This window comes from Staurois parvus, unplaced genomic scaffold, assembly GCF_062004578.1.
Source record: "Staurois parvus isolate SC_StPar_1 unplaced genomic scaffold, SC_StPar_1.0 ptg000168l, whole genome shotgun sequence".
NCBI lineage: Eukaryota > Metazoa > Chordata > Amphibia > Anura > Ranidae > Staurois > Staurois parvus.
The window spans coordinates 2,587,307-2,606,425 of NW_028317964.1; the positions used below are offsets into that span (position 1 = coordinate 2,587,307).

Here is a 19,119-nt window from a genome sequence, read left to right on the forward strand (position 1 = left end):
CCTCACCACCACCCAGGGGAAAAGGAAGTCAAAAGCAGAATGGCAAGATCAACCTGGACAGCACTAGACATGCAAAAAGTCCCATAAAGTTGTAATGAATAGTAGACCTGTGATGAATAGTATAGTCTCAAAATTTGAACAAGACAGTGAAGATGACAAGCAGGTGATGATATAGATAGCTCAAGAAGGTATGGTGAGTACCAAGGACAGGATTCATGTATAAATCACATAACCATATAAACATACACGAGAAGTGCATAATAATCAATCTGAATAAACATGATCCTTGATGCAACCATCAAAAATAATTAGTATAATCCCTAGTATCAGGGTAAAGAGCTGAAAGTCATTCCTCAGGTATCAAGTAAAGTATGAAAGTATTACAGCTCTCTCATCAAAAATATGCGGTTAGGCTTATAGTGCAAAATTATGTAGAATACATCTCCTCAATATTGCAAGAGTGGTTAAATAATAGAAGGGAAATGGCAATATATGACATAATATGCCCAATATCCCAAAGGTCATTTAGACAGTCAATGATTATCATGTAGACATGTATCATACAGATGGCATAATAGCTTGGTGGAGCCCATAGCATGCATAATATATAGATGCCTTGGATACTTGAAGCACAAGGGGTCGTCAGGTGAAGACCCAGTTCAGTAAAAGTCCAGAAAAAATGCACATATGGTAAAGTGGAAAGCTTGTGTCAAACCTGTAACAGCTAATAGTCATCAACCGACCTGTAGCCCATGCAGGGATAGTTGCTGAGGTCAGTGGAGTGGAATCCTGTGTGTTAACAGGTGAAGATCCTCCCAATATAGGGAAAGCTATTAGCCACTGCTGGGTTAGATTCCTGTTGCCAGCCCCAAACGTGCCGTGATAATAGGCTTGTAATGCAGAGTTATGTAGAATACTTCTCTATAATATTTCAAGAGTGGTTAGATGATGGCAAGAAAAATGGCAATATATGACATAATGGGGTTTATTTACTAAAGCTGGAGAGTCCAAAATCAGACTCCCTTCTGCATAGAAACCAATCAGCTTCTAACCTCAGCTTGTTCAATGAAGCTTTGGCAATGAAACCTGGAAGCTGATTGGTTTCTATGCAGAAGTGAGTCTGATTTTGCACTCTCCAGCTTTAGTAAATAAACCCCAATATGTCCAATATCCCAGGGATCTATGTGAGTCAGCATTATTTATAATTGGGTCACTATCTTTATTTGGTATTTTCTGACCCTGAGTTTTGGGAATCCTGGTGTGTTTTATTTTTTTTATTTTAGCAGTTAGAGGTACAGGGATCTTACACTGCAGATATAAAGCTCTGGGGCTGAAACTTTGCCTAGGCACACTCACAAGCTAGGAAGTATACTGCTATGCTGATATTTAGGAAGAATTCAAGGCAAAGGTAGATTTTTCAGGGTACTGCTTGGACACAATTAACATTTCTAGGTGTTCCATATAGCATAGCAAATCTTCACTTATTGAGTTCAGGACCACTTTAGTGCCATCGACAAACTATATCATATGTCATTTTTGCTTTTGCACATAGTTCCACTATAACAAATAAACACTAATGTTACATTACTTCTGTAGCACCGTTTAATGTACACAGTTGTTTTAGTGTAGTTAGAGGCTTGCTAGGAGCCTGGGTATAGTTAGAGAATGTATTTCAGGGTAGGCTGGAGGGTTCTACAGGTCAGTCCTCTGGTACCTCCCACTGCTCTAGAAGCTTGGTGAAGCTTCTAGAAGTCAGTCAGTTGAGGCAAGGAGGAGCTGATCTGCATATTCATGGGAGTCTGACCAATCCTATGTAGGTAGCCTAGCAGTGTGGCAAACTGGCCCATAAATATGAGAGAGCCTGGCCAGCAAGGGGAGTCAGGTGGAAAATGGATGGTTGAGGTGCTGCTGTGTAGCCTGGGAGGGAGCCCTGGAGAAGGGGGGTTCTTCCTCCATGCTGGAGGTTGGAGGGAGAAGGAAAGCTGAAAGAGGGAGCTCCATTGCCCTGCAGTCCACTGGGAAGAGGGCAGCCTGCATAGTCTGGAAAACAACCAGACCAGCAGAAGGCCTGAACGCAGTTCTATCCATAGCTGCAGGACAAGGACAGTGTGAGTACTTCTACACCCCAAGGCCTATAAGGAAGAAGCCTGCTGGATGCAAGCTTTTGGCAAGGCTTTATGGGACAGTTTATTGCTTACCCAATCCCTTGCCTTGAGATAAGATATAATGGCCAGCTGGGCTGGTATTTTTTTTACTAAGGGGCTCAAGAGCTCCTACAAGTTGACACTTTGCTGAAAATCCACTCAGGGGGGAAACCCGACTCCTAGGTGGGGATTACTTTGCTAAAGACTGTTGCTGTTCTGGAGGGATTACAGTCAAGTATCTCTTATTGCAATGTGCCAGAGAAGGAAGTTGCCCTTTTCCCTATTCAAGTTAAAATCCCTAATAAATACAAAAAAACAAGCCCATGGACTGTTTTTTGTGTCTGGATACAAGTTGGAAAATGTGAAAATGTGTATTGCTTGGCTGTGCCGGAAAACAGAGGGGGGCAAAAATAGCGGCTCTCAAGGGAGTGGATCTACACTTCCTATTGGTTAGGTGAGAAATTTTTGGATGGTCACAGGGGAATCATGCCCTATATTTTCTTGATCTGTCAGTAGTTAAGATAATTTAGCTCCATAAGACCTCTTTACCAACGATGGTGAAACCAACCTGTTCGCCTACTGGATCAAGATAGATGTAGGAGTATCCAGATACCCATGAATTTACAATCTAATAATAAATTATGGTTTTAAAACAGCCACTTTGCTGCTGGTCCTTTAAAGCTGATTAGCATAGACCCACAGTTATTGTAGGCTCATTTTAGATAAACATCTTATTAAACAAAACTTTTATTTGTGAGTTATGAAGTGCGGTATTGAAATGTCCTGCCCTGCACACTGCAGCCTACTACACAAGGGACTTCATTCAGCCTCCCACAGCCTGTGGTCTCCACAAGTCATATTTAGAATGCCTGCCTTCTTATACAAAGGCCTTTCTTTGTTAATCATCAGACCATGTGCGTTTGGGCCATATGACAGCCTTTGAGAGATTAAGGAACATTCAGAATAGTGCCTCTTGACAAGGTCAGTTTTATTTTGTTTTGCAGGGAAAATTGTTGGAGTTTTCCGATTAATCCAGGAACTGTATCCAGGAATATCTCATTTATCTCTAGTTCCTTATGTTAGAAAATGAAGAAAGAAAGCAGACATGTCGCTGCAATGAATTCTAATCCTAATGGCTTTGGTACATGAGAAGCCATGACATTCCTGCATTTATTCAATTTATCTATGTTAAATACCATGGGTTCCTAAAACATATCATGTGGCAATTTTATTTTTAGGCTTGTTTTAAGGGTATCTTGACCCAGGAATGATCATAGAATATATTGCAGTTTACCAGTCCTTAGATGTGGTGGCGGTGCTGGTATGATGGTTGTGCATTAGTTTTTGTTTTTCAAGTGTTTTTTCTTTAGTTTCAGCTTGCTACCCTGCAAGTAATTAATTTCCTGTCCTAGGGTGACTGGGCTCACTTACCATACTGTATCTATGGTGGGGTAGTGTTGTCACCCTAGCATAGAAAGTGTGGTAAGACTTCAGAACACCTTGACCTCTCATGATCTCCATAACATAGATAGCCCGCACAGAAAACTCAGGCAGGGCTGATAACTTTGAGGGTTTTAGTGCAGTATTTTCAGCTCATTACAGTAAGATGAGCTTACTGAATTTCTGACGGGATCAAAAGTTATATTTGCACTTATAGCACAGATATAAACAGGGCCCGGACAAGGGAGAGGGGCAGCATCCCTGGGTGCAGAATTTTTACCCAAGGTAGGGGGGCTGCTTGGTGAGCACCTCAGTGCATACCTGCTTAAGATTGATGGTGGGCTGCTAGTAAACTGTGGCCTCCATTCTACCTGGCTCTGGCTTTCAGTTTGCTCTAAAGGCTACTGCTTACACACCGTGCTCCATCATGCCCACTCCTGGCTTCCTCACCTCAGTCAACATGAAAAACAGACAGTGCATGAGATACCATCCACCCACCCCTAACTGCTAGAAAGCAAGAAAATGATTATGTATGTACAGTGCACCCTCCATGCCAACTATGGGCATTAGGGGAATGGGAGAGGGACACAGAATGGACATATTAGAGAAAGCAGGGCAGGTACACCCATGTAAGACATACATTATCAGCAGAAGAAGGTCATGCAGTTCTGTATTTTAGTCCTGGGCACTGGATGATCCTATCCTGGCACTGGATACAACAAAGCACTTTCAAACTTATATTTAACAGGCCAGAAGGAATGAAATAAGAACCAAATTGTAAATTGCTTTATTGGCAAAACTAGTTTAATGCAAGCTTATTGTTGGTTGGTTGGTTAATAAATGCACATTACCGCTGTGCAAATTTACTTGAGACATTCTATAGGACGCTATATTTTTATTACTGGGTCTAGGATTTTAAACTTTTGGTCAACTCTTTGAGCATTCACACATTTATATTTATGAACATTTACACATTAATTTCCATTATTAACTAGGCTACATTATGCTGTTCTGGATTTTGACTGTTCAGTCTTCCAAGCAGCTCTGCACCTTGTCTGTACTGTAAATACTGCAAAATACTGCAATAATTCATTCAGAGATAGTCTCTGGTTATAGGCCCCCAAATTCTTGTTCCATCACAAAGTCACATCCTGAATATAAACAATGCAGAGCATGCTTTGCAAAAACCCCAGAGTCTTTTAACTGGATGAATATTTTATGTATGGGTATGGTGTATCTACTGTTTTCACCAAGGAGCTTTCTTGGTGAAGGCTTTCACCTGGAAAGCTCCTTGTGTTTATAGTATAAAACATAGTTTATAATATATAAAATAACTATTTTGTCTCACCTGCCATATCTGCTTGGGTTGTTGCAATTAGGGAAAAAAACTATAAAGGACCGCTCTGGAATTTTGTAAGGGTCTTTTGTCATAGTTAGTCCTGGCATCTTGCCACTTTTGTGATTTTGCTTCTTTGCTGCAGTCAAGAGGATGAAGTAGAGACCAAGGCTGCCTACCCAGGTACTCTCCAGGGCTAATGGATATGCAGATGAAGTATTATGTGACAACGTGTTCCAAGTATTGCAAGCCAGTCCATGAAAGAGACATTCCAATCTGCCCTATGTAACAGCCCTACTTCTTGCACCACTGAAAAATTTAATCAGAGCACTGAAAAGCATGGAACATTCCCAAATCATTTATCTTCCTGCTTACTCCTATAATGAACATGGGACCAATGGATAAGGCAATATACTGTTGGATTTTCAAGTTTTTTAAGAGAAAGGGCAATTGTGGTATAAAGAGCACATGGCATTTTTAGCCTTTTGGCTGAGATCAAGTGTATCTGTTCTTATCAGTGTCCAGTAGGGATGCTCCACCATTAGCCTTCTATCTGGGATAGTTGGTTGTATAGTATCCCTGCTTGTATGATGGGGGCCCTGAGGAATCTTCCTTTGGGAGCAGAAACTGGAGAGACCCAGGGCAGTGGAGACCAGGTGTATTTCCCTGGTGGAGGATTGTGAGGGGCCCATTGTTTACTGATTTGAGTAGTACTAATTGGTCTGGCCAGGGGCTGGGAAGACAGAGAGCTGGTGGTGTCAAGCGCCCCACCCCCCTGAGAGTGGAATTCTGAGGCTTCTGGAGTAACACTGTGGGTTTGAGATTCCACTGTGTGAAACTGCACTAAGCCAAAACACCTTTGCTTTTTTCTGCACAACACCTCATGGACTAGGTCTTTTGGCAGAGATCGGGCAATTTTTTTCAATTAAGCCTCAAGGCTTAGTCAATGCACTAGCACATGCACTGGCACATTTATTTTTATAAAATTCTGAACATTCACAAAGATCTACACAACCCACCGGGCCATCCTATAGTTGCAGCCATGAAAAGTTTCACTAGTGGCTTCTCGGTCTATTTTGATAGCTTTTTACAACCATTAGACCAGAACTTACCCTCTTATATTCGAGCTGGCATACATCTTATAGATATGCTGCCCCCATATACATAAAAAAGCCTCGTACTTATAGGTTTCATTAGATATTACATCTTTATATACATCCATCCCCCATGAGGTAGGCCTTTGGGCCATATAGCACTTCCTTGCTAAAAGTTCCTCTCATGATTCCAAAATAAGTTCAATTTATACTTGAAGCCACACGTTTCTGTCTTTAACATAATTATTTTGAATTTGATGGCACCACCATGGGGGCTAATGTTGCCCCCAGGTAATCAAATTTGATTATGGGTTACTAGGAACATCTATATATCACAAACAAAAATCCATATTCCACCGATACATCGACAATATTGTGATTATATGGGATGGGTTATCCGACTCTGTGGATCTTTTTGTACAACATTGCAATAATAACCACCTAGGATTGTCCTTTACCCATGTCCAAGATCCCAATAATCTAGCCATTCTAGATCTGGAATTGAGCCATGACCATGAGAAGATTCTCGCTAAAATTATGTTAAACCAACGGATAGTAACTCATACATACATTATTGGAGCTACCACCATTCCAGGTTGATCAAGAATATCCCTAAAAGGCAGTACTGTAGACTTCAAAATAATTGTACTAGGACAGAAGACTAACTTACCCATGACCAAGCCATCACCAAAAAATTCTTGGATAAGGGATACCCTGCTCCCCTCATACAAGAAGCATTCCAGCACTATTCAGATAAACCTCCCTGTCATTTTCGTGATCTGACAAAGACTACATCCAGACAACCCATCCGTTTCACTACTCAGTACCATGCTCAATATAAAAAGATGGAAGAAATCCTACATAAACATTGGACAATACTCCTTGAAGATCCTTTTATGCAAACTTCTCTTGCCCAAAACCCCAAAATCAGCTATCGCAGAGCTAGAAACATAAAAAGCAAAGTGGCCCCCAGTAAAACAAAAACAGACCAGATACTTGCACAAGATCTACCATACTCATTCCCTTAACAGACATGTACCAATGCAAGAAAAAATTATGTCTGACATGCCAATGGTCTCAGTGATGATCTTGAAATCCATAGTATTATCTAACAAGTATGACCAATAGTCCCCGGCATTAGGATCCTCCTGTTTTTTTCGCTCAACCATTATTTACTGATATTTCTTTTATATACATTATTGTTTTCTTTTAACACTTGTCTTTTAACTTTTACTGTTACCACGTATATATATTGCGTTCACTCAATTATGAATGTATGTTACCACACATCTATTGCGTTAACTTGATTATGAATATTTGAGCTACCTAATTTGATACCCATATTGATTTTACTATATTTCTTTTGGCAGTACCTTTTATGCAGTCACTTTTACCTTCATATGCCAACCTTTTCCCCCTCTCCCTTCTTCGTCTATATACTCAAAATTACCTCACTATAAACGCATTTTTTGACATAGATGTAGCTTCCATGTACCAGCGATGAAATTTTTACCTTAGAGTTCTCCCAGAAAGTTTTCCTTTTATTATTTTATTGTTTTATTATTGCATTAATTCAGCTAACAATAAAAGTATATCATGTCTTCCAATAGTGTTCTTATACATATCACTCCATTAGTTGGTATCACTTTCTGTAACTTGCAATTTGTACTTTTAAATTTGTATTTAGCATTGCTTCAGGATGAGCCATCCGCTCTGATTGACACCCCGTCCCCTGCTAATTACACTCAGCCAGGCTTCCCTCTAATGGTCTTCTATATAATGGCCAGGGTTTACCAGAGACTTGACAAAGTGCAACTGCGCAAAACATGTCATCTTGGTAACCCTGCATACGCTCCCAGCTGAAGCCGACATCGGACACTGCCTTCCGCCCTTCACTTGCCGTGATGACACCACCTGGGACGCCAGTACACTGACAGCACGTGATTAGAAGCCGACAGGAGCATTCTTCGATCTCAGCTTGTAATCCTAAACAGTGTTCTATATTACTATACAGAGCCTCTACTTCTAAGCTTGCCAGCCACACATCCTCTGTCAGGACTATACCCTCCAACCTATTTATAAAGTCCTGGGTATCTTCAATATATGAGAATAATTCATGTACATAAGGACGCAAAAAAAAGTCTATATATTTACTACCATTTTATGTAAGATTTTGATTGCCCGAGACTATTGGTCTTCCAGGTGGTTGTGTCTGATGTTTATGTATTTTGGTAGGGCATAAAAAGTCACCAAAGTAGGGTGGTAATTCATGATGAACTCCAATTCATCTTTTGATAACATGTTCATTGATTTGGCATCTTCTAAGATGCGTTTTAAAGTAGTTAGATATTCCTGCGTAGGGTCTCCAACTAGGACCTCATAATTATCCCCTTTACTCAGGATATCATAACACATCTTAAGGTAAAAATTCCTGTTCATCAATACTATTATTACCACCCTTATCTGCAGGTTTTAGAATCAGCTCTTGATTACTTTTTAGGTCCTGTACTGCCTTCCATTTGGAATAAGTGAGATTGTAGAACTTCTGTCTTTTATCTCCATGTATTTTGGTACTTAAAGATGTTAAATTCTTGTTCCACTAATTTTACAAACAGTTGTATTTGTGTACCCCGGGGTATGGGAGGTGTGTAGTTGGATCTAGCCTTAAGAGTTGTAAATCACTCTAGGGTAATAAACTCTAGGGTTTACAGAGAGTGATTCGAAAAAGAGAAAATTTCCAGTAAGCGGCAGTTGTGTGGATGAAAATGCCTTGTTGATGTCAATTGTCAGAAAAGAATGGGCAGACTGGATCAAGATGATAGCAAGGCAACAGTAACACATGTCAAAATGAATCAAAATCTCTGAGGAATGCTTTAAATAACTTGATGAATCTATGCCATGAAGAACTAAGGCAGTTCTGAAGGCAAAAGGGGGTCCAACCTGGTACTAGCAAGGTGTACCTAATAAAGAGGACACAATTTGTGGGTACCTCGTGATGCAGCAAAGAAATTGGCAACTTCAGTCACAGAGGCACCAGCTAAGCGGGCACCAACAATTTGCCCTCTTTGAAGCTCAGTAAGCTCTGACATGACTCCGTATTGCTAGCAGCACGTGCAGTAAATGATAAAATTGAGGCTTCCCACCTGTTAGCTAGGTGTCTCATCTCACAGCGGAAGCAAATTAATGGTACATCACTTCCACTTTCTCTGCAAAACATGTCATCACTTTCACATCTGCAAAAAATTTAGTGTTTAAATTTTTTTGTCCAACCCCTGTAAATCCTGTATAATAATAATAATAATAATAATAATTGGATTGTGTGAGCCTCCATGTATTCTGGCTTTTATATCCATATTTGTGCAGGATGACCTGTATGGCTGGATCTGTATATCCTGACCTGTACATATGACCATATGTATACTATCAGTAATCCAGTCTGTTACTCTAGTTGTGACGTTAGCCTGATTTCTCATTCCTATGTTCTGTTTGCTGCCTCTCTTGACTTTCTGCTGGTGATTTGAATTTGCCAAACTCTGTGACCTGACTTTAGCGTTCCTATGTTTTGCATTCAGTTTACTTCTCTGACTGTCAGTCATTACCACATGGGGAAAACTCAAGGATTGCAATCTGAAGGTGTCATACCAGAAAAACAGTAAGGCCAGGCCTTCTAGTGAAAGGGTTTCTAGCTAAAACCAGGACCTCCCTTGACTCCATGTCTATTAAAGTGGACACAAAGAATTCTCTTCAATGTATGACAATTTTATGGCTATTTAAACTAAACTACACTACTCCTAAAAGTAGACTCAAGTAGATGTAAAACGTTAATTTAAAGTTTTTATCTACCACTAATAAATTATTGATATCTACTTGATTTTCTTACACCTGTAGCTTGCTTGTAGGCAGGTGCTTACTATAAGTTCTGGGTTTGTAGTACGGTCACTTTAAGGTTTTGGCTGATGCTGCAGGGGTTGTGACTTACCGACTTACCCTTGTGAAGGACACAAATGCCCAACTTCATGGAGGGGAGTCTGGTGTGAGAAGCAGTAAGATCCTATGTCATGCTTTTCTTTAGGCCTCAGCTCCTTCCAATGGGACCTGTTCTTTAGGAAGATCACGTGTTATGTACTTTTGTTGCTATGGACTACTAATTCTCTATTTACTGTATTCACCACGAGGGACAATGTAACTAAAAAGCAGGACAAGCAAATATCACAGCAATTAAGACGTATGTAATCAAATGTACAGTATGTGAAGAAGATGATGTATTTATTCTGAAATGGATGTACAACTGTGAACTTGGATGTCTACATGTAAAAGAGACTTTTGTAAATATTGGTGTCATTTACTGAGGAAGAGTACTTAAGATGCAAGATGCACCCCAGGCTAGATCGGTAGGTGAATTCTGTACCACAGCCAGCTCCAAGACAAAGACCAATCCACTAGGTGGGGAACATGAAGTATACTTGTTCCCTCACCACCAGGGTTCCCATCACCCGCCACTGTCACCACTTCCACTGCTGGCTGGCTGCTACTTCTTCACCTTCTACTTCCACAACCATAAAGTCCTTCTGTAAGTGTGTGTGCGTGGCCTGAAGGTCTTAATGCCTGCACAGAAGTGCGAGTTAGAGTGCTACTTTATTAGATGGCAGTGAGACTTGTGCCCCCTAGGGAGCAATCTTCCAACATGCTTAAATTGGCATATACGAAATCTGACGTCAAACACTGAAGCCAGCCAAACACTGTTCGCATTTCAAAAAAAAAAATTCTAAGATTTTACTGGTGTATATATTTATGTATACATATATATACTTATTCTTACTTGTATTTATTTATTTAATTGTGCTGCACTAATTTTGTTCACATAGCCATCAGTATATAGCATGGATGGCCGAATCTGTTAAATTTTTTTTTTTGTTCCTCAAGGCTGGCTGAACAAAAAAAATCTAGTAGTGTATGGCCAGCAGAGTACAATTATTAGCAAATGGACAAACGTTTGCACAGTTTTCAACTTTAGCCCCCACTTCTACCCTCCCTCACATTCATCAGTCTCTCTGTTATTTACATTGGTGTGGGTGGGAAATCTATCCATGCCAAGGTATTTGCATGCTGGAATACTTTAGACTGTTAGCATGTGGGGGATTATAGCCCCCGATATGTTGTTCCAGGGGTGCCTCATGTTGAGCATGGAGGTCCAATTTAACCAAAACCCTCTTGATTAGGTCTGTTATTAGCAGAACTTTCTGGATGTCAGTATGGCATAATATGGATGGAGAATTGACTTGGATTGTTTTCATTCTTAGGTCAGTGCCAAGCACAAATGTATATTATGGAACTTCTGATTTGTATTCCCAGATTTAAAAGTAAAATGCATGTTCCGTTTACAAGACCCTACAGTTATTATTATTTTACCAATTAACTAAGAAACTCATTGTGCAATTTAACAAGCGCAGCAGCGTGCCATTTTTAAGTATTTGATCAGTTTGCATCAACTTTTTAAAATATTCTTTATTTCAGTTGTTGGCAAACAAAAACAATTTTCAGATGTTATGTGACTCTGGAGTAGTCAGAATGTAGAAGAAAAAAAGGCTCATAAAAGCTTTTACTGGTCCATCTTTTCAACAAACACTGTATTTATAACTGGGCTGCCAATAAAATCCAGTACATGCTAAGAACAAATTATTTGCTACGGTGCAAACTCCCAACCCCAAGAACAGTTTGTTAAAACACCGGAAAACCTCATTAATCATAGTCAACGATACCCTTAAAATACTTAAATATAATGATGACCAGTGGAGCTTAATAATGTAATCCATTGGGCAATGTACAATTATTATTCAGGTTGCACAACACATTTGTTGCAAAGAAAAATGAGGGACGAAAAATGTAGTTTTGTGTGCCAGGATTGCAATCATGAGCAAAGTGTTTCCCATCACTGCATGTTACCATTGGGTGGGTTTGGGAGGGTACAGGAAAGCAAGGTGCAGGCATGAAGGCTCATTTATTAAAGAGGTTCACTCACAAAATTGTGGGAATGTTCGATTTATTTATCCTATATTAGGCATCTGAAATCCATCTGCATATTATTGGGTATTCAAAGCAAACAAGAATTTGATTTTCTTATAATTGGATAAGTAAAGTTGCTTATTATTACTTAAAGTGTTACTAAACCCATACCAGTCAGTCTGTATATGCAGTAAAGCGTGCTTGTTATACTCTCCTTGGAACCTAAGGGGTTAATTCTCTACATTGTTTAAAAAGGCTCTTTGATCCTGACTTCTCTGATCCTCCCCTTCTTTCAGTGTCCCGCTCTTATCTCCTAATAAGACAAATCGTATGAAGTCACTCTGCTCAGTTTGGTGTGTATTGCTAGAGTGTTTTTATTTTCTTGGGAAAGTGCATGTGATTATCACAGGGCCAATCAGCACTGTCCATACAGAGTTACAGAGGTCAGGGGTTCTGCATCCTCCTAGAGCAGAATGAAAACTCCTCCTACAAGCTTTAACATGTGCTCAGCTGGACACTGATAGAAGTCACAAGACTGCTTTATCTGCTGATGAGAAAAGGTATTTAGCTGTTTATATTTACCATAATAATTGCATTTCCATGTTGTGTGTACTGTGGGAGACCGGATATAGTGAATGCCGGGTACTGGGTTTAGTAACACTTTAATGGTACTTTGGTTACCTAATATTCCCACAATGAATTACGTTTTAATTCAACACACCTTTGAGTGAAGAGTCTTTGGTCTCTTGCACACTGCAGCTTGAAAAAGCTTAGTACAGTGTTTTTTCTATTGAGGAAAAATTTAGCCCATTATTTACAGTGTGCCTTTGCACACAGGTGCATAAATAAGTACCGCATATTCCTCAGTAAAACAAAAAATTAAAAAAAGTAAAATCTGCATTTTTGGTCAGTAGTTTAGGCCAGATGCACGCACATGCATTCAAATATGCGCAAATGCATGCGAATATGCGCATATGTGCATAAACATTAATGAATTTTCCCTAAGACTATATTGTGCATGCAAATGCACGACAATGCATATGTGCCCAAATACTCACATAAATATGCACAAAACAAGCGTCTGAAATTGCGTTTAAAAAAAGGCAGATGCTCAAACATCAGTACTATCTACAAGAGGCCTTTTAATTAATCAGCCTTCAGGAACTATTTTCCCAGTAACATCATTCTGTTTGACTATAAGGCATGGGAGGCAAGGACTCTTTGGACCAGCATTGTCACTTATCCATTTTTGAGGTGTCCAAGGAGGAGAATAAATGGAGATTTTAGAATGTGGGAGGTTTAGAGAGGAAAAAGAGGGATATTTTGGAGAGCAAGAAAAGTCAAGAGTTTGAGCATTTGATCTTATTGCGTATGTAAATTGGAGAGCTTGAAGGAATAGCATACAGTTTTGTGTATGCATCAGACTAGAACTGAAAACATTATGTTCTACTGCCAAGTTCAACTTTCCCATTAAATCAACAGTGATCGCTAGGGTATATTTTTTAAATTATTTTTACTTTGATGTTTCCAGTAAATTAAATATAAGGCTTTTAATAATGTATTGACTATGAATCAAAACCTTGGTGACAAATTAAATGCAATCACAACATACATGGGATGCCATAACATTTCTCAGTTGATTTGTGGTTTCAGCCTTGAAAATAATGGGCATCACTGATACACTATACTGCAAAAAGTATTGGGACGCCTGCCTTTCCATGCACATCAACTTTAAAGGCATCCCAGTCTTGGTCCATAGGGTTCAATATTGAGTTGGCCCACCCTTTGCAGCTATAACAGCTTCAACTTTTCTAGAAAGGCTATCCACAAGGTTTAGGAGTGTGTCTATGGGAATGTTTGACCATTCTTCCAGAAGTGCATTTGTGATGTCAGGCACTGATGTCGGACTTGAAGGCCTGGCTCACAGTCTTCGCTCTAATTCATCTCAAAGTGTTCTATCGGGTTGAGGTCAGGACTCTGTACAGGCCAGTCAAGTTCCTCCACCCCAAACTCGCTCATCCATGTCTTTATGGACCTTGCTTTGTGCACTGGTGTGCAGTCATGTTGGAACAGGAAGGGGCCATCCCCAAAATGAAATTGTCCAAAATGTCTTGGCATTCTGATGCCTTAAGAGTTCCCTTCACTGGAACTAAGGGGCCAAGCTCAACCCCTGAAAAACAACCCCACACCAAAATCCCCCCTCCGTCAACTTTACACTTGGTACAGTGCAGCCAGGCAAGTACCGTTCTTCTGGCAACAGCCAAACCCAGACATGTCCATCGGATTGCCAGAAAGAGAAGTGTGATTGGTCACTCCAGAGAACACATCTCCACCACTCTAGAGTCCAGTGGTGGAATGCTTTACACCACTGCATCTGACGCTTTGCATCGTACTTGGTGATGTAAGGTTTGGATGCAGCTGCTGGGCCATGGAAACCCATTCCATGAAACTCTCTACACACTGTTGTGCTAATCTGAAGGCCACATGAAGTTTGGAGGTCTTTAGCTATTGACTCTGCAGATAGTTGGCGACTTCTGCACACTGTGCGCTTCAGCATGCGCTGACCCCACTCTGTCATTTTACGAGACCTACCACTTGGTGGCTGAGTTGCTGTTGTTCCCAGTTGCTTCCACGTTGTTATAATATCACTAACAGCTGATCATGGAATATTTAGCAGCCGGGAAATGTCACAGATGGACTTATTGCACATTTTTGTCATAGGGTGCTGTATGGCCTCCCATTGCTGCTGCCTCCACCGCCACACTGTGGCTCCACACTCTGGTTTTGGCCCCGTGACTGCCCAAATGAGTGAAGTGTGCGGTGAGTACCGTGGTACTATGCTTGAATTCACTGTAGTACCTATAGTACCGTGGTACTATGCTTGAATTCACTGAGCTCCTGAGAGCGACCCATTCTTTCACAAACGTTTGTAGAAGCAGTCTGCATGCCTAGGTGCCCTATTTTTATACACCTTTTTTATACACCTGTGGCAATGGAAGTGATTGGAACACCAGAATCCAATGATTTGGAGGGTTGTCCCAATACTTTTGGCAATATAGTGTATATATATAATATTTGTATGCTATCCTTTTTACTGGTCTAGCTCATGCTAAAGAAAATAGATGAAACAAAGTGCATGCTAATTTGAGCTGACATTTTAAAATGTAAGAAAGCTTGATTCCTTCACCTTATTTGTGAGAGTGGTGTTTTTGTTGGGTCAGTTAGATTCTGAAGTCTTTTGAATTTCTTCTTTCTTGTATTCTTCTGCACATAGCCTAATCATTGTTCTGTTGTCAGTTAAGAAGTAATCATCAAAACAGAACCAGTGTCTCCTTTGGCCTTGGCTAACCAGAATCCAGATTTTCAAAAATTCTGACAAACTTGTGATCAGGTGCTGCTTTAGGCTGTATTTATAAAGCAGCGAAAGTCACGTTCACCATTTACGACAAGTGTATCTTCCTGGTGCATGTGCTTTAAATTACAGTGATTGATTCACCTGCAGTGAATGTGTGGTCCATATTTTTCATTGAATGGATCAGGAGAGAAAGAACCCTAACAACTCAGCCCTGAAGAGATATTTAATTAGACAGAGGTAGTGAAAAAGTCACATAACGGAGCTGGGATTCCATAATAATCAGACCAGCATGTTCTGTAAAAACAGTTGCATGAAAGTACCTCACATTAAGCTCTGGTTCATATTGGATCCGACTTTGAAATCACTTGAAATTGCACATCAAAGTCGGATGGAAGTGCGACTTTGTGTGCGACTTTATAGACATCTGTGTGACTTCATGCACAGATGTCTACGCAAGTTGCACCTCAAATCGGCAAAAGTAGTAGGAGCTACGTTTCTAATCAGGTCAACTCCGAAAAAGTCAGAGTCACACCGATTAGAATGATTCCATTGCCGATCATTGGATGTGATTTGTCATGCAATTTGAACGGTTAATTCGCATTAGTAAGAACCAGGGCTAAATGTTTGTTTTGTAAATTTTAGATTTTATTCAACTAATGCAAATATGATAGAACAACCAGTTTACGATCTTGTAGAGAATAATAAAAAATTATATAAAATTGTCACAAGACCATTATCATTTTTTTCAGGCAAATGAAGCTGAAACAGCCAATGGGTATCAAAGACTTCACAGATATGATTACTTTGCAGTTATGATCAAAAGGTGAGTTCATAGTTCCTTGCTGATTTAAAGAATATACAGAACAAGCATAGGGAAAAAAACTGAATGATATGTTTTTAAGGGCTCCATTCATCGGAGCAGATCACATGCGATTTTTAGGTGTCTGGACACACTTTGCCTAAATATTGCATGTGATTCACTTCTGTTTTGCGGTATTTCAGTGAAACTTAGACACAGCTCTAATCTAGCCAAGCAATAATTCATAAAAATAAATTAAGGTTCTATTTGTATTATTGTGCATGAGAGGTATAAATAAGCAGTAAGAACCATCCAGGTTTTAAAGTTAATTTTTTAAAATAGAGTGTAAATAGATTGTAAGCTCCGAGGAGCAGGGCTCTCCTATCCCTCTTGTATTGAACTGTATCGTTACTGTATTGTCTCCCGTTATATTGTAAAGCGCTGAGCAAACTGTTGGCGCTATATAAATCCTGTATAATAATAATAATAATAATAATAAATACAAGGATCATGTGTATGCTTACTTGAACCTTGGTGTGCTTTGAGCATGTCTTCTACACTTGTGCAGTAATCCATTGTGAAACTTTCCCTCTGTGCAGGAGCTTCCTGTAATAAAGACTGCTCACTGCTGCTCTCTCTTCTTGTGCAGAGTGACTGGTCTTGTCTCTGCCTCCTCCTGTAGTTTTGAATGCATCAAGACAAAAAACCTTAAGGCTTTACAGCCACTTTAACCCATTGGAAGCTCCTGCTTACAAGTGACATTTTTAGCATATATGGAAAAGCTTCAAAGGATTGTAATAGCAATTGCTTTTTCTAAACTATTTTAAATGCAAGTGGTGGAAACTTTCAAGTGCAAACTCATATAAACCATAATTATGAATCCCAGACTAAAATTTCACAATAAACAAATGGTAAATGTAAATAAAAACAGCAAATTTGAATGATGGTGGAAACCCCTTTGGTTAAATTATCAAGTTACATGTAAAGACAAGTGCAAATTGCAAACAAGTCTGTACACGTGGCTTGATAATTTAACCAAAGGGGTTTTCACCATCATTCACAACTATCACTTTTATTTATGTTCACTATTTTTGTTTATTGTGGAATTGGGATCATTTAACCACAGGGGTTTCCATCACCATTCAAAATTGCTATTTTTCTTTACATTTACCATTTGTTTATTGTAAAATTTCAGTCTGGGACTCATATTTATGGTTTATGTGAGTTTGCACCACTATTCTTCCAGTTGTCATAAGGATTTAAAATATTTTTTTGTATGTATGCTTTATGTGAGTTTGCTTTATTTGTATGTATGGTTTATGTGAGTTTGCTTTATTTGTATGTATGCTTTATGTGAGTTTGCTTTATTTGTATGTATGGTTTATGTGAGTTTGCTTTATTTGTATGTATGGTTTATGTGAGTTTGGTTTATTTGTATGTATGGTTTATGTGAGTTTGCTTTTTTTGTATGTATGCTTTATGTGAGTTTGCACCACTATTCTTCCAGTTGTCATAAGAATTTAAGATTTTTTTTGTATATAAGCCTTTTTGTTCTAAAGACATTAATATGCAGGTGGAGGAGGGTTCCACCATCATTCACGTGTGGTGTCTAGAAACAACCTGTTACTTATACGTTTTTTTGGGGGGGGATTTTAAATGAGAACTTTTCAGTTACACTTTTGATAGTAGTGTTGTGATATCCAAATGTAATTTTTCTAAATTATGACTATTTTTTTATGATTCATATGTAGGTCTGTGTTTATAATAGACCTAAACCTTAACCAAATTACATTTAAGCTGGTGATAGATGAATTGAATCTCGGCCGGTTCAGCAGGGACTGGCTGAAATTCGATCCGTCTATAGGCAGGCTGGTTGTACTGAAGTTTGCACACCTGTGCCGCCCTGTAGCAGTATATCTATAGGGCGGTCAGGAAGCGGTTAAAGTTCACAGTTCTGAGCCTCATATGAATGAAGTAAATAACAATAAAAAAATACTGTGAACTGTGCTAAACACACCCTCTGCATGCATGCCTGAGCTAAAGGCAGATGGAGTCCAGGAAGTAAATGCTACATGAATCACCTGCCCTTACTCAAGATGGCCACAGCCAGAGATGTTAAGGGGCGTTTTTCAAAGTGATATCTCATCACAATAAAACATGGAGACATGGATGGATGGGGGAGTTTATCTGCAATTGCAGTTTCACATTGCTGTGTAATACAAACCAATTGCTAACTGTCAAAGTAATAGTGTCTCTATAAGCCAGCTGTTCTCAACCAGGTTGCTGCCTAAGATCGTCAGGGGTGCTGCAGCATCATGGTAGAGAAAATCATGTGGTTCAGGTCAAACTTCTGTAAGCCGTGTACCGGGTGGGCTCCCCAGGATATAGTGAAGTCACGAATGAGGAAAGCAACCCCAACACCAGCTTTTGCCACAACAGTATTTTACTTAGAAGTAGGAAAATAAACACAACCACAAATGCTGGGAACATACAATAAATTTACATCCACCCAGCCCAAAGGCTGAGACCCTTGTGCTGCACAGCAGGCGCCTTCTGATGGATGAAGGTAGAAAGTGAAGTAATTTACCTACTGGCGGGCACAACTAAGCTGCCATACCTTACCTGTTATTACCCTAAAAGAGCAGGAATCAGTGTATGGGTGTATGGTATGGGCTAGCCTGCGGTGCAGCACAACAGCTTACAATCTTACACAAATCTACAGTATTCCCTCTCCCATAACTGGTCCTGTAGCACGTGCCTGAGAATTCCTTCTGAACAAAACGCCAGTCTGGCTTGAGTTTGTAGGATTTTATCAGCTCTCCAATGTGAAATGTCACTTTAAGTTGTGGAGTCCTTCCAATAATCAGTAACGACACTTGTGGACTGACACAAACACAGACCCTAACAAACTATAGGCCTGGACTCAGTCTCAAGGTGCCAACACTGAA

General features: G+C 39.7%; 1 protein-coding gene across 1 annotated transcript in view; it reads left to right on the top strand.

Moving 5' to 3' along the window:
• Positions 1 to 19,119, top strand: part of IL16 (interleukin 16) — a 180,611-nt gene that overhangs the window by 26,082 nt on the left and 135,410 nt on the right. The window contains exon 2 of the mRNA XM_089676405.1: positions 16,122 to 16,195. The gene's annotated coding sequence lies outside the window, so the exon portion shown is untranslated. The remainder of the gene's footprint in view (positions 1 to 16,121; positions 16,196 to 19,119) is intronic.